Source organism: Grampus griseus (genome assembly GCF_964374135.1).
Source record: "Grampus griseus genome assembly, chromosome: 5".
NCBI classification, from domain to species: Eukaryota; Metazoa; Chordata; class Mammalia; order Artiodactyla; family Delphinidae; genus Grampus; species Grampus griseus.
Genome location: NC_138998.1, coordinates 18,567,506 through 18,582,918, shown reverse-complemented (window position 1 = coordinate 18,582,918; position 15,413 = coordinate 18,567,506).

The window sequence follows — 15,413 nt, the reverse complement described above, 5'->3', positions numbered from 1 at the left end:
TGAGATTCCTGGGTCAGAGACAAAGGACTTTATCACTTGGAGCTGTAGGAGTAGCCAGTGTCAGCATTTGAGAGAACTCTGAGCTTAGGGAGACCAGGTCTCTTATACTGAACAGTAGGCGTGCCGGCTTATTGCTATTGAAGGAGACTCCCTCCCTCTTCTAAGGCAGTTTGCTACACCAACATCCTTGAAAAATATTGCATAGCAGAGGCATTCAATGCCTCTACATGGAAGATGTGTAGAAATGTGAGAGATCTATGGAGAATTGTCTCCTGACACCTCTTCTCCACCAGACACTGTGATAGATGCTAAAGATATGAAGATTAAAAGAAAGAACATGCTGGGGCTTCCCTGCTAGCGCAGTGGTTGAGGGTCCCCCTGCCGATGCAGGGGACACGGGTTCGTGCCCCGGTCTGGGAAAATCCCACATACCGCGGAGCGGCTGGGCCCGTGAGCCATGGCTGCTGAGCCTGCGCGTCCGGAGCCTGTGCTCCGCAATGGGAGAGGCCACAACAGTGAGAGGCCCGCGTACTGCAAAAAAAAAAAAAGAAAAAGAAAAAAGAAAGAACATGCTATCTTGTTCCTGATAAATCTAATAGTGCTAATAGCTTCAACAATGACACTGAACTCTTAAATTCTGTCCACAGAAAATGTGGGAAGTACAGTTTGTTCAGTATTGCTCCCTAACTTGATTCTTATAATCAAGAAAATTGGTGGGGGGTTCCACAAAGCAGAAATCCTATCCTTTGGGTCCCAACATGTTTGCTACTGAAGTGTTGAAGTGATAAGTGCCGGCAAAATGGAGCTAACACATTGCAATTGCATGAAAGTGCAATATTTCAACATTTCCAAAGTATCCAGTTTGTGGCATAATGATCCCAATGCCATAAAGGTAAAGGTCATTGGCAGGGGAAGTAGATAACAGTGTTTAAAGAAAGAAGTGGAAACTGATAAAAAAATATTATGAGGGAAACCTCTCTTAATTGTACTGATAGGACTTTGCTATAAAAGAAATAAGTCAAGCCACACCAGAATTCACACCGAAATAGTTGGCTCTAGAAAATGAAACAGTGACAAAAGACCTTTAAAACATATTTTAGAGGTGAATTTTTCTGTGGAGACTTGAGCATTATCACCAGAATGTATCAAAAAGACAAGTTTTAAATTTCACTGAGAATATACAGTCTGAGCCTCTGAAAAAAATACAGACATTTTATCCAAATCATTTCAGCTTCAGTTGATTCTTTATAATGACAATTCTCATTAAGGTGATCCAGCTTCCTTTATTCTGACTTTGTTTTTACCAAGCATCTTTCCATAGTACTCAACTTCCAAGGCAGACTTTCCCACAAGTGAGAGAAAGCATCTTTCCATAGTACTCAACTTCCAAGGCAGACTTTCCCACAAGTGAGAGAAAATATTGACCTGAGAACGTAAATATTCCAGATCCCTTAATAGCTCTATTTTTTTTCTACTTCAAATTCCTTAATCAGCAACCTGGTTATCAATGAGGCTCTTGTAAATTTGGTTAGTACAAGGCAGTTCTGTAAGACTCCGATTTCCCCTAACATAAAAATAACTGAGTTTTTGAAAATTCAAACACACCGTCAAGCAGAACTAACACAACATTGTAAAGCAATTATACTCCAATAAAAAAGAAAAGAAATACTTATGTTCATCAGTGGACTCATCCTGGGACCCCACAGATGAATACACTTATCTGAAGGACTCTGAAGGATCAATCAACTAGCTTTCCTCCCTTGACATCTTCTCAATGTACTAATGATTTTATTTGTCCTTTTTCTTTGACTTTTCCATAAAATTTAAAATTAAGAACTTGCTGAAGATCTAGCTATAGTCTTTAGTACACAACACCATTTCCTACACTTGAGTATTCTTGGACAACCTACAATAACAACAATATCCAAATCATTTTATATGGTCATGTCTGTAATTCTTTGATCTCAGAAGTATTTCTTTGATCTCAGAAGTATTGATCTCAGAAGTATTTCCTATATATATATATACATATAATGTATGTGCTTTATATGTGTGTGTGTATATTTATAATGTTTTTGAGACATAGTAGAATAATATTGGATAACAAAGGCCTAAGTGCATGGAAACCTAATATATGTTCAGATTATTTAAATCCATTTAATTATGATGGTGGGATTATCCCCAAATTAGTTTATCATTCCAAAATATTTGAATCATTTAACACTTAAGAAATTGTAGAAAGTTGTTCAGTTTCCCAAGGTCTCTGGCACTTTTTTTAATGAATATTTCCTCCAATGTAATTTGCTGGTGGGGAAAGGGCTGCGAGGGAATCTTAGTATCTCCCTATTTAGATACGTCCAATGTTCAGGGGTTCTTAAGAAGAACAGATTATAAAAGTCATGAAATTTGAATTATCTTAAATAAAAATAAGTAATATTTTTTACTTAAAATTTATTACTTAAAAATAAGTAATAAAATACTATTTCTAATATCTATTGACTAGGTCTGAAGAAGTTACTCTGCTCTGTGTAATGTGGGCGTGAGGTTGGATTCAGAGGCGAGTGTGTAAGAGGCTGGTGAGACATCTCCACAGAATCTGCCCAGCAAACTCCTACATTCACCCATGGCAAGATTTTCAGAGAAGTTCCTTGGATGTGTAAGGAGGAAGAAGGGAAAATATATTGGAGCCAAGTTTGCTTCTCTATGCTTTGCTCTGGGTCCCCATTATTCAGCTGATGCATCTCTTTTCCTAGTTTTCAAAACCCTGCGTGATGGGAGAAGGTAGATGGCGGGTCACCCAGAGGAACTGAAAAGGCACGAGCCAGTCAGCAGGAGAGTTGTGGGCATTTTATTTGGAGGGGGATTAAATGTATGCATGGTGGGAGGGGATCTGTATCTGCCCCCTGCATGGAGTTTCCCAAAGTTGCACATTTTTTAAAACAAATGTTGCACATCTTAAAAGGTTTAATGTCTTTAAGGAATTACTTCAATGGTACATTTGTGAAGGTCATGATGAAAAGATAAAACAGGAGGGAATGTGAACTCAGGAGCCTGAGACCCTGGGAACGGGTGACGTCCCTACGTGATTTATGTGTTTGCCCCCCAGCAACTGATATCAGGCCTTGCTTTTCAGTCAGCCTGGACCCCAGGTTTGCACCCTCTCAAGTTAGATGCCTGTTTTTACTCCTAGCAAGAACTACAACAAGGGATTAAAAACAAAACACCAAAGAACCCAAATATCTACCTAAATAAGAATATTTGCTGCCATTCCCTATCTTGACTCAGTTCCTTAGCTCAGTTTTCTTGCCTATAAAATGGAGTTTTGACACCAACCTTGCAGAGCATTATGAAAATTAAATAAGATAGTTTGTGTCTTAAGTTTGGGTTCCCAGAAGAGACCTGAAACGGGGATTTGGATTCAAGTAGCTCATTTGGAAGGTGAAGGGAGTATTCAAAGAGGAGGAGAGTAAAGTCAGGAAAGAAAACGGCCGGTGAAATGTGCATTAGCAAGCCAGCTGTCGCTGCCCGTTATTGGGGCTTGCTATACCTCCAATAATTCTGTGAAAAAAGAAAAAAAGGAAAAGACAGTCAAACTGGCTGTATGACACTGTGTGAATCCTACAGAGATTCATGGCAGAGGAGTTCTCTTTTTTAAATTGGTTGTCATGTGGGATTCCAATGCTCAGGGGTTTGTCCCTTTACTTTATTTATTTATAAACTATCTAAAACAAGTAGGGCAAAGAATATAAGCTAATATGTCAGTTCTGACTGAGTGATAGCACATCCTAGAGTTTTGTCTAGAAGGATTCTGAGGGTCCGTCCACGCTCAGAAGCAAAACAAAACATAATGGATTGTTAACATGAAGAGGGAGAACAGTACCCAGGCTTTGTGTCTGCCACCCTTAACTCAGTTATCATCCACACACTGGTTATTCATTTACCCAGGCCCAAAACCTCATCATTGTAATAACTTCCTTTACTGTGAGGACTTGAAAACAATAACCTAGATATCTTTTAAAACATTACAGCTAGGGACTTCCCTCGTGGCTCAGTGGTTAGGAGTCTGCCTGCCAATGCAGGGGACACTGGTTTGAGCCCTGGTCTGGGAAGATCCCACATGCTGCAGAACAACTAAGCCCGTGTACCACAACTACTGAACCTGCGCTCTAGAGCCCGTGAGCCACAACTACTGAAGCCCATGTGCCACAATTGCTGAAGCCCATGTGCCACAACTACTGAAGCCCACATGCCTAGAGCCCGTGCTCTGCAACAAGAGAAGCCACTGCAGTGAGAAGCCCGCACACCGCAACAAAGAGTAGCCCCTGCTTGCCGCAATTAGAGAAAGCCCATGCGCATCAACGAAGACCCAACGCAGCCAAAAATAAATAAATAAATTTCAGATAGAATATTATGATTAGTTTATAATAAGAAAAATTAATTAAAACCACAGGATCACTTAACCTACAGATTGGCATGTATTCAAAGCATGGATGAGCTTCTGGGGAAAGAGGTCCTCACATATGTTTTGGTGGGTTATAAACTGGAACATTTCAGAGTTTAAGTGTACATGCCCTTTGATTCACCAGTTCTAAGCATTTGACCCACAAGTATACTCACATGAGCACACAAATACATGTTGAGGTATGCTCATTACAAAAATGTTAGTAGCAGCAAAGATTGGAAGCAACCTAAATACTCATCACTGGGGGAGGCTCATAAATTACAGCACATTCAGACAATGGAACACTAAGCAACTGTGAAGAGTAATGAAGATAGTCTACACAGTGACGTATGTGGAAACTCTTCATGATAAGTTGTTTAAAAAGGTGCAAAATGCTTTATTATGCTAGCATGTGTGTAAAAAAGAGAAGGAAATATATATACACACAAATGCACATGTATATTTATTCAAACAAATTGTATAGTTAAATACAAAAACGTGTTAACGGAGGTGGTCTCTGGGAAAGAAAATTGAAAGACAGGGAGGTGTGAGTGGAATGTGTATTTATTTCTCCTTCTCATATCTCTTCTGGCACTTTTTCAATTTTTTAAACTATGTTTATGGTTTTTTTGTTTGTTTGTTTGTTTTTTTGCGGTATGCGGGCCTCTCACTGTTGTGGCCTCTCCCATTGCGGAGCACAGGCTCCGGACGCGCAGGCTCAGCGGCCATGGCGCACGGGCCCAGCCGCTCCGCGGCATGTGGGATCTTCCCGGACCGGGGCACGAACCCGTGTCCCCTGCATCGGCAGGCGGACTCTCAACCACTGCGCCACCAGGGAAGCCCTATGTATATTTTTAAATGAAGAAAATTAACTCTTTGCTCATTCTAACTGTTTCCTATCCTTTCTTTTCTTCATTAATCTTAATGAGAAAGGAAGGTTAGAAGGAAAGAAGGGAGGGAGGGAGGGAGGGAAGGGGGGAGGGAGGAAGGAGGGAGGGTGGGAGGGAAGGGGGGACGGAGGGAAGGGGGGAGGGAGGAAGGAGGGAGGGAAGGGGGAGGGAGGAAGGATCATTCCTATTCCCACCACTCAGGGAAAATCATCATTAATATTTTCGTGTATTGATATTACCAGGTAGTCTTTTTTTCTCTGCATGAATATTTCTCTGCCTTTTTATAGTTAAAAAATGGTATCATGTTATACATATGCTTATATCTCCTACTTTTTTCACTTATATCACAGCTTATTGTAATATTCTTCCACAACATGGTGTTTAATGCCTTATTGTACTCCGGAGCATAGATACAATATAATTTATCCAATTAATGCTTTAATATTAGATATTTAGCCATGCAGTTTTTGTTGAGAGTTGAAAACATAAAGAGACTATAGTAATGAGACTGGTTTTTGTGTGTGACTTGAGGTACTAGTTCCTTTCCCTTATTCATGGACAGTTAACATAGTTCTCTCTAATTTCTCACAACCTCAGGTATCTCCCTTAGCCAAAATCACACATGGAATATGTAATTATAAAGCAGCCTTTTATTACCAATGAATAACTTAAAAATGTGCATGTTAAAACTATTTCACAAATTGTTTGCTCGTGATTATGACATTAATTGGAACTAGAAGAATGAGCATGCTTTAAAACCAGACTCAAGGGATTATCTTTTTAAATGTTAAAATATGAGGAGATGTTCATTTTGTTTTACAGACTGTCTAATGGAGTAACGTTTTTCCAGAAATCAGAACATTTGCAGAGCAGAAATGCAGGGAAGCATGGAGCATGTTTATCAAATAATGCAAATCAAATAATGCAAAGAAAGTTATCAATGGTTTGTAGCTTACGAAAACAACATAACAAACTCTTGCATTTAACAAAGCCATTTCAACCATCTGTTCAAAAACCACAGTTCCATACAAGGGCAGGTTTATAAAGGTAAATAGCTGAAAGGAAGCTCTTGGCTTAAATTCCCAGTTCCCCACAGTGTCTAAGCCCCATGTGCTTGGAGGGATGCCGGCGCTCACAGCACTATCTCAGCAAGTGGACCTGGGCAGCTGCCCTTTGTTTTTTTTTGCGGACTTAAAGGATCTGGGAAGTGCTTCTGTAATGAGCAGAGTGGTGCCCTTGGGAATAACTTACTAAATATAAAATAGAAATCATTATTAAAATAAGACATTTTTTAGAACTTGGTATTATAATCAACATTTTCATATACACTAAATTTGACCCAACTGTTTATAAATCTTTTGATATGTATTTGGCACCTTAATCAAAATATTAATGTATGTTATTCATTCATTCAACAAATATTTATTTGTGCTTGGTACCAGCTACCCTTTTCAGTTCTGGGGATATGAGGATGAAAAGGGTCTTACATTCTCATGGTAGGGACTGTTATTTTTTTAATATAATAAATAAGCCAAAAAATAAACTATTGGGCTTCCCTGGTGGCGCAGTGGTTGAGAGTCCGCCTGCCGATGCAGGGGACACGGCTTCGTGCCCCGGTCCGGGAGGATCCCACGTGCCGCGGAGCGGCTGGGCCCGTGAGCCATGGCCGCTGGGCCTGCGCGTCCGGAGCCTGTGCTCCGCAACGGGAGAGGCCACAACAGTGAGAGGCCCGCATACCGCAAAAAAAAAAAAACTATTTACAACAAAAAGCAATAAGTTCTATGAAGGAAACAAATATGGGCTGAGATTGAGCAAAACCAAGGGAAACCTCCCCTAGGTAAGCAGCCAGGGAGGAACTCTCTAAGGAAATGAAGCTTGAGCTGAGATCATCCCCAGGAAGAGATGGAGCTTGGGGGCATGGGAAGAAGGGCATTCCTAGCAGAGGGAGCAGCCTCCAAGGGCTATGAGTACCGATAAGACTTGGCGTGTCTGAAGAACTGAACCGAGACAAGCTCAGCAGAGCATCATGAAGTAGGAGAAATGGAACAAGACGAGGCTGAAGAGATAGGGGTAGGGGACCCTCTTCCACAAGCCCTGTGGCCCAGACCAGAACCAGGATTTTTTTCATAGCATGAGGCCAAGTACAATGTTTGTAATATGCTTTATTAAAGGTCCAGTTCCAGAAGTTGAATAAACTCAATATCAGTGAATTGTTTTATTTTAAGAATAAAGACATGATAAGGTTTATGTAATGACAACTCAGGAAGCAGATAGTGTCATGTAGCCAAATGCAACCAGAAAAAAATTGGTCAGGGCAGGGTGATTGTATTTCTCAGTTTGCTCAGAAGAGTCCCAGTTTACACCTATATTCTCAGCATCTTTTTGGTGTAACACTTGTCCCAGAAGTGTTTTTATTAATAATTGTGTCAAAACAAGCCAGAATGGGTTGGGTAGACAGCCACTTTATACTACCAGCTTCTGCCACAGTCTCATTGAATAGTATGTGAGATGACTGTGCAATGTTTTTTCACTTTATCATATGGAAAATCTGAAAGAAACCAGCAATATCCCATTCTTCTTTTCCCAGCTCTTTCCGGAAGCAATATAGCTAATACTTCCTTGCCATCATGCAGGGCCCTCCCTGATAAAATGAGGTACCCTCAGTCATGAGCTACTAGAGGCAAATAACTACTTTTGGTTTCAGGTCGTGGTGAGAGAAATAGTCCATGGGGCTGACCCCGCCAGCCACTTGTTGTATCAGCTTGTGACATTCTCTGAAATGCACAAAGCCACCAAGCACCAGGTCAATGGAAAACATGTAGAGTTATGGGTTAGGTAAATATATATATATATATATATATGTCCAGGAAATAAAACACAACCCGTCCTACCATAGAGCTCACTGTGTAGTCTGAAGCTATGGTGGCTTTGCCATTTTTGAATGGTGTAAAGCCACAAATATTTTATTGTTTGACAATGCTTTTTGATTTTTCAATAAACCCTTTCAAGAGCAATGATCTCAAGGAAATGAAAGTATGAGTTTAATGAAAACTTAAGCACAGAACTTCCACTTTTCAAGAAAGTTAATTATGAAAGCAAAACTTGCACAAAATGTATACATTATGACCCACAATGGGACCCACAGTGAAATCACTGACCACTTGAAAATGAGGAGCTACCAATCTTCTGAAAAACACCAGAGTCTACTTCAAAAGTTAATAGTTCACTTAAGAAGATTGGGATTGAATACAAGAGTTGAGCGGGTGCAGCTTCAGAAGGTGTATTTGTACAACCCCTCTTGAATCATGCCTTTTGATGTGGCTCCAATGACATTTTTCTATTTTAATTTTGTCCTGTTTTAACTCCAAGCTCCTTCATGTACATACACTTGTAAAGTGATAGCCAATAATGTTTTGACTCCATTAACATAAGAAGAACTTGCCAAACTACTAAATGATGCCAATTTTATATCTTTGTCATCTGGTGTCATAAAAAATCCAGTGAATTATAACAACAGTTGAAGCCCTCCAAAATTTTTTTCTTGGAATCAGAGTAAAACTTTTAGGATTTTATTTTGTTGAAAGCAAAACACCTGAATTGTGAATGCTATTGTAAATTCAGTTACAAAGTTCAACACTAAGGATTAAATTATTTGTTTTTGCAGCCGTAATATGTTTACAAACTTTGGTGGTGTGCAGAATTATGGGAAAGAACTGCTCTTACTAAATTAAAGCTATGGAACAAAAATGTACTGGAAATGATTGCCATGCACATAATTCATAATTGTGTTCAAACAGGCTGTGATACTCTACCAATTGTAATAGAAGCTGTGTTATCAACATTTACAAATAGTTTTATAAATATACAGATAAAATAACTGAATTACATAATTTTCATGACAATACTGTTGTTGAAGCAAGAAAATACTTGGGTATGGCAGTGTATAAATTCACTTTTTGCTGTCCAATATTAATCAGATTTTAAAAACATTTGAATCTTTCAAGAACAAATTTCTAACTCAACGTAAGTGTCCTGTAATGGCATTGAACATTTTTTGTAAATATGTTATTTAAATTTTGCTGCATTTTGTACAAAATCAGTTGGAAATGTTTATTCAAAGTATTCAATAAGTGGAGTTCCCCAGAACTTCACCTTTTACATTTTGGCAAATTGCAATTATTGAAACTAAAGTTTGCAAACAGGAAGATATTGAAATTAAGCCATATAAAAGCAAGGGAGGAACTGAACAAAATAAACAATGAGAGTTTAAGTGGTTTATAAGATTTAATTTTAAAATTCCAAAATTGTGCTTTTGACTATTTTGACTTATATGAAGAAATGTTTGATAAACCTTTTATTTTTAATTTCCTAAACTTGTATTCTATACCACAATAGAATGAAATTGAAAGGCCTATATTTTTGCAGCATGTGTATTTGTTGAAACACTCAAAAAATCATAATATAGAGGATTTTTTTTTTTTTTTTTTTTTTTTTTTTGTGAGGTATGCGGGCCTCTCACTGTTGTGGCCTTTCCCGTTGCGGAGCACAGGCTCCGGACGCGCAGGCTCAGCGGCCATGGCTCACGGGCCCAGCCGCTCCGCGGCATGTGGGATCTTCCCGGACTGGGGCACAAATCCGTGTCCCCTGCATCGGCAGGCGGACTCTCAACCACTGCGCCACTAGGGAAGCCCTATAGAGAATTTTTTATGATATTTTTCTTTGAAAAGTATTTGTCAAAGGTGCAAAATTGATAGTCAAAGAGGCAAAAAAGAGTACCTATGAAAAAATTTTGATTTAAGTATTTATACATTTTAATGCAAAAAAATAAAATAAAATTAGAATCGAAACTCACTTTGCTCTGAGCTTATCAGGTATTATGCAGACCTTAAAATTTTTAATATTTTAATTTAGATTATAACTATACAAAAAAAGGTGTTAACAATTCAAATTAATTAACTATAAAGTGCAAATTTGAAGGTTTCAGGAAATTTTGTGAAAAATTAAAAATAAAAGGACCCTATTGGAAAAGAATATAGTCTTCAGGAAAAAAACACTTATGAAGTGTTATTAGAGACAGAGCATACCTAAGAAACCTTTCAAGTATATGCTACTATGTACCAAAAATAATTCTTCTTATGTTACTTTTTATGTTCAAGTAATGATTATAAAGTTTTTTATTTTATTTTAATACATATGAACATGCTTTTTTTTTTTTTTTTTTTCGGTACGCGGGCCTCTCACTGTTGTGGCCTCTCCCATTGTGCAGCACAGGCTCTAGACGCGCAGGCTTAGCAGCCATGGCTCATGGGCCCAGCCGCTCTGTGGGCACGAACCCGTGTCCCCTGCATCGGCAGGTGGTCTCTCAACCACTGCGCCACCAGGGAAGCCCTGAACGTGATATTTTTATTTTTGGAAGCAATTTTATTTTTGAAAATAGTTTTTGAATAGCACTACCTTATAAATTCAATAATTTGTCATTCAAAAATATTTTTAGAGCTATATTGCTTTAATTATTTTTGTTAATTTCTTTTATTCTTAAAAATGTCCCAGTCTGTATGATAAATTGTATAGTACCTAGTTAGCGCAGTGTCTCCTTGCAGGAAAAAGTCTAAGCACAGGGACTGAAATTTCTGGATGCCCAAGCTAGCTGGGAGCCCCTCCAGGGACGTCAGGCCTCAGGAGCACAAATGCTCAGCTCCCATTTGCTCTCAGGCCTTCTGCATTTAAAACTCCTCCCTTTGAAATCTTCCCTTGGTACTTGGCTCTATCGCAAGAGGAGCCTGAGAAATACTGACCAACCTCTGTCTCTCCGAGGCTGGAGATGTCTACAGTAGATGTAGGTCACATGCCCCCAAGTCCCTCTTTAATAAAGAGGAGGTGGTGGGCAGGTCTGCCCTTCCTGGGTCCAGTCTCCTGTGGAAAGTAAAGAGAGTGGGAGGAAGCATGCCAATGAAAAACAGGCAAAAATCCCACAGAAACCCTACTTCAAGAACATTGGCAAGAAAGGCCCAAATATAAGGAAAAAAAGTAACCATGGGAACTTGCTGCTGATCCTTCCTGAGAGTTCCGAGCTGAGTTTGAGAGTGATTAAGGGGGCGTAAGGGAGCCAGCATTTCCCTCATAAGCCATTTGATTTACTCAAAGGTCCTGCTCTACTAATCACATAGGACTCCAGTGTTTTCTCAAGTACAAAAAGGCAGAAATTCTTCTTCACAGGGAGGAATGGTATGTCCTGCTCTACCCTGAAATAGCAGAGTTCAAGTTCTCAGCACTTTCCATTTCTCAAGGTTTCTATCTCTCAGAAAGTGGGAACTCTAGGTTAGATGGGTTATGATTTCAAGGAAAAAAAAATAGCTAAAGATAAATACTCAAAGAAGTTAGAATTTTTAAAAATAAATTCTATTTTAAAAGGAAAGAAAAAATCAAATACACCCTTCATAATGTCACTTCTACAAAATTGTTCCTATTTCCTTTAGAATACAACTTCTGAAACACTATTTTTCCAGGCTCTCCATGTTAATGGCCCAGCCAACTTCTCCATCTTTATGTTCTCCTAACTCTTAATCGTGGACTTTCGCTCTTGTCATCTGGTATCCTCACTGTCAAACACTCACGCCCTACCCCTCTTTGCCCAACTGGAAGCCCTGTTTTTGATGACTTTAATTCTATCTAAATGCTATCCTTCTTTCAAGTATCTACTCTAATCTCTATTTCACCATAAAGGCTTCGCAGCCTACTCTGCTCGCAGTGATTTTTCATTTTTGCAAATCTACAGCACTTTGTAACAAGTCATTTCCCCTCTGGTCATCCTCATTTCCTTACCCGCAAATGAGTGACACTGTCTACTTCTTAGTGCAGTTAGTGAAGACTGAATAAGATGATACAGACACCTGTTTCTGGTCCCAGTATATAATTATCAGTCAGTGATTGCCACTGCATTGGAAAAGAGTGATATTATGGAGGAATAGATTGATATTGTGGAGAGAGTTTTTTGGTTCTGCCAGCATTGGTTTCCAACATCATTTAATCCCCTGAGTTTGTAAAATGGGAATAATAGTTCCTATTTCATAGAGCTGTGATGAAGACCAAAGAAGAGAAGGTAGGTAAGGATCCTCCTGGCTCTGGTACACTCAGTTTGGTTGTTTTTTCACCTTATTTCCTCAGAGGAAATTCATTCATTCACTCATTCCCTAAACATGTATTAAGGGCTTGAGATACAGCTGTGAACCAAATATAAACAGTCTCCTCTCCCATGACCCGGCAATGGCAGTGCTATGATGGGGACATTCAGGATGCCCGTGGGAAGGGCACCTGATCCAGACTTGGGAGGTCAGGAAAGCTGGGAGCTGAGGGTAGCAGGGGCTATGACAGTGATGCATCTCAGGTAGAGGCAATTTTTTATTATTTAATTTTTATAATAACAGTGTTTAACTTCTGAAAATTTAACATTCAGGTCTCGTGAGCCTGTACAAGTCAGCCCAGCACACTGCTGCTTCTGTGGGAAAAGAAGGTCACCTTAGGTTGATAGAACATCACAGAGTCATTCCCTGTGGCAGAAGCATGTTAAGAATGAATTTCAATAAAGGGATATCGGTATTTAGCTGTCAGAGTAAGATCTGCCGACGTTATCCTGAATAAAGAGAAATAACCTAATTCTTGTCGATTACAGTTCAAATCTTGACACCAAATAGTCTTCAAAAAAAGAGAGAGAGAGGGGAGTCCTAATGTCCCTTTCAGCTTGAACATTCTAACAATTTAAGGTTCTGTGCTCCAACTACTGCGCGTGCACCTTGGATACGTTTCTTGTCCTCTCTGAGTCTTCATCTGTAAAATTGGGAGAATGAATGACTTGTGAGATGGTCACAAGGAAATAAACTACTATCAGTGGTTTTTCAGAAACAACCCAATGTCCATAGCAGATGAACGGTTAGACACATCGTGGTTTACTCTCTGGTGGAATACCATTCAGCAGCAGAAAGGAACTAACTCTTAGTATGTACAATGTGGATAAATCTCAAAATCATTGCCTGAGTTAAAGAACTAGATAAAAAAGTGTACATACAGTATGAATCATTTTTATAAAATTCTAGAAAATGCAAATTAATATGGGAACCGAAAACAGATCAGTATTTGCTGGTGAGAGTTGTAGAGAAAGAGTGAGAGGGTAGAATTACAAAGGAGCCCAAGGAGATTTTCGGAGGTAAAGGAAATGTTTGTTATCTTGATTGTGGTGATGGCTCCATGGGCATATACACGTGTCAAGACTTATTGAATTGTACACTTTCAATATATGCAACTTATTGTTTGCCATTATACCTCAGTAAGATTTTAAAAAAACAGGAGAGACCAAGAAGCAGTGCTTTCTCCATGAATCTGAATTTATAATGAATCTTGTCATTCAAGAGGATGCTCATAGTTATAAATCAGTTTCATTAGCAATCCTTTCCCACTACAAAGGAAATGCAGTTTTCTAACAGTTTGTGCCCTTATCATGTCCCATGAGATCAATTTTCATGACAGAGGGTCATAAGGATCCCGTTTTAAACACTCAAGTACTCACCAGAAGCTTGTAGTGTGCGTTCGTTGTTTTAAATTCGTGGCTAAAAATTCCCTTCTCATGACCCTGCCCACCTTTCACATGAGTTCAGGAATTACTTGTGCAATCTGCTGTTGGCCAAAGTCACAGACCTAGTTTCTGGGAAAGATTATATGACTAAGTTGAATGACAAAATTGGCTGGAGTCAGTCTTTCTAAAGATTCAAGCTGCTCAGTTATTTATATATTTATATGCATACATTATAAAATGTTTTATTTTTGAAGTAATACATTCATCTGGCATGTGTGAATACGAAAAGGTACATGAGGCACAGCCTGAGAGCTGCCCCAGCCGTTTCTCGCCATTCCTGGCTATTCCCTGATGGTAACCCATGTTAACAGAGTTTTGTGGTGTTTCCAGATATAGAAAAAAACTACATATATGTATATTCTTCCCTCCCCCCCATGTTTTAACAGGCTGTCCGTGTAACCCATTGTGCACAGAAGTTTGAGAAGCACTGACCTGACATAATCTGGGTTTTTAGTTAATAGAGGTAGATATCTTTGTCCCAAACTCCTGAGTCAGGAATTACAAAGCCTAGTTCTCAGCTGGAAATGGGGTGAGGGATGGGAGACAGGAAAAACCAAGGGGGGAGCATGTAGACAACACTTCAATCCATCACCTGATTTCCTTTATTATTCATGCCTTATTTTTAACTACAAAATAAATAAATTCCCAATATATAAAATTTGTGAAATCCCATTACCCATAGGTAATCACATTACATATTTATGTATCACTGAGGGCAATGGGATTTTATTTAATTATTATTATTATTATTTTTTGCAGTATGCGGGCCTCTCATTGCTGTGACCTCCCCCGCTGCGGAGCACAGTCTCCGGACGCGCAGGCTCAGCGGCCATGGCTCACGGGTCCAGCCGCTCCGCGGCATGTGGGATCTTCCCGGACCGGGGCACGAACCCGTGTCCCCTGCATCGGCAGGCAGACTCTCAACCACTGCGCCACCAGGGAAGCCCTATTTAATATTTTTATATGTATAAATATGGTGTTTTTCTTTTCTCAACATTAATTCTATTGTATGTAAATTTGTGTCTATATTTTTCTCACTAACAGTATATCTAAAGAATTTTTCCAATGAGGCGGAGGCAGTTGGTTGTCTAGTCCACTAGTTGGTGGGGAAGAGGGCATGGCGGGATGTCACAAAACTGCGGAGACTGATCTTGAAGGCAGCCTGGGATGTGGGTTGGATCTGAGACTCTCTGAACAGGCCGGCAGCCCTGAGCGAACTGTGTAGAATCTACCTGAAAGTCAGTGGGTGAGTTGGCCTGATACTAACATGTCCATCCTTATTTTATAGAACTCCAGTTGATGCGCCACAGGTTTTGGGGACTGGGGCCCGGCTCAGAAAGGGAGAAAGGTACCAACCTGGGCTTGAGGTTCAAAGTGGTACTAATTCCTGGAAAGGGTGGCTGTGTTGAGAGTGAGAGTGAGAAAGGGAGAGAACCCTTGATAACCACTCTCACTG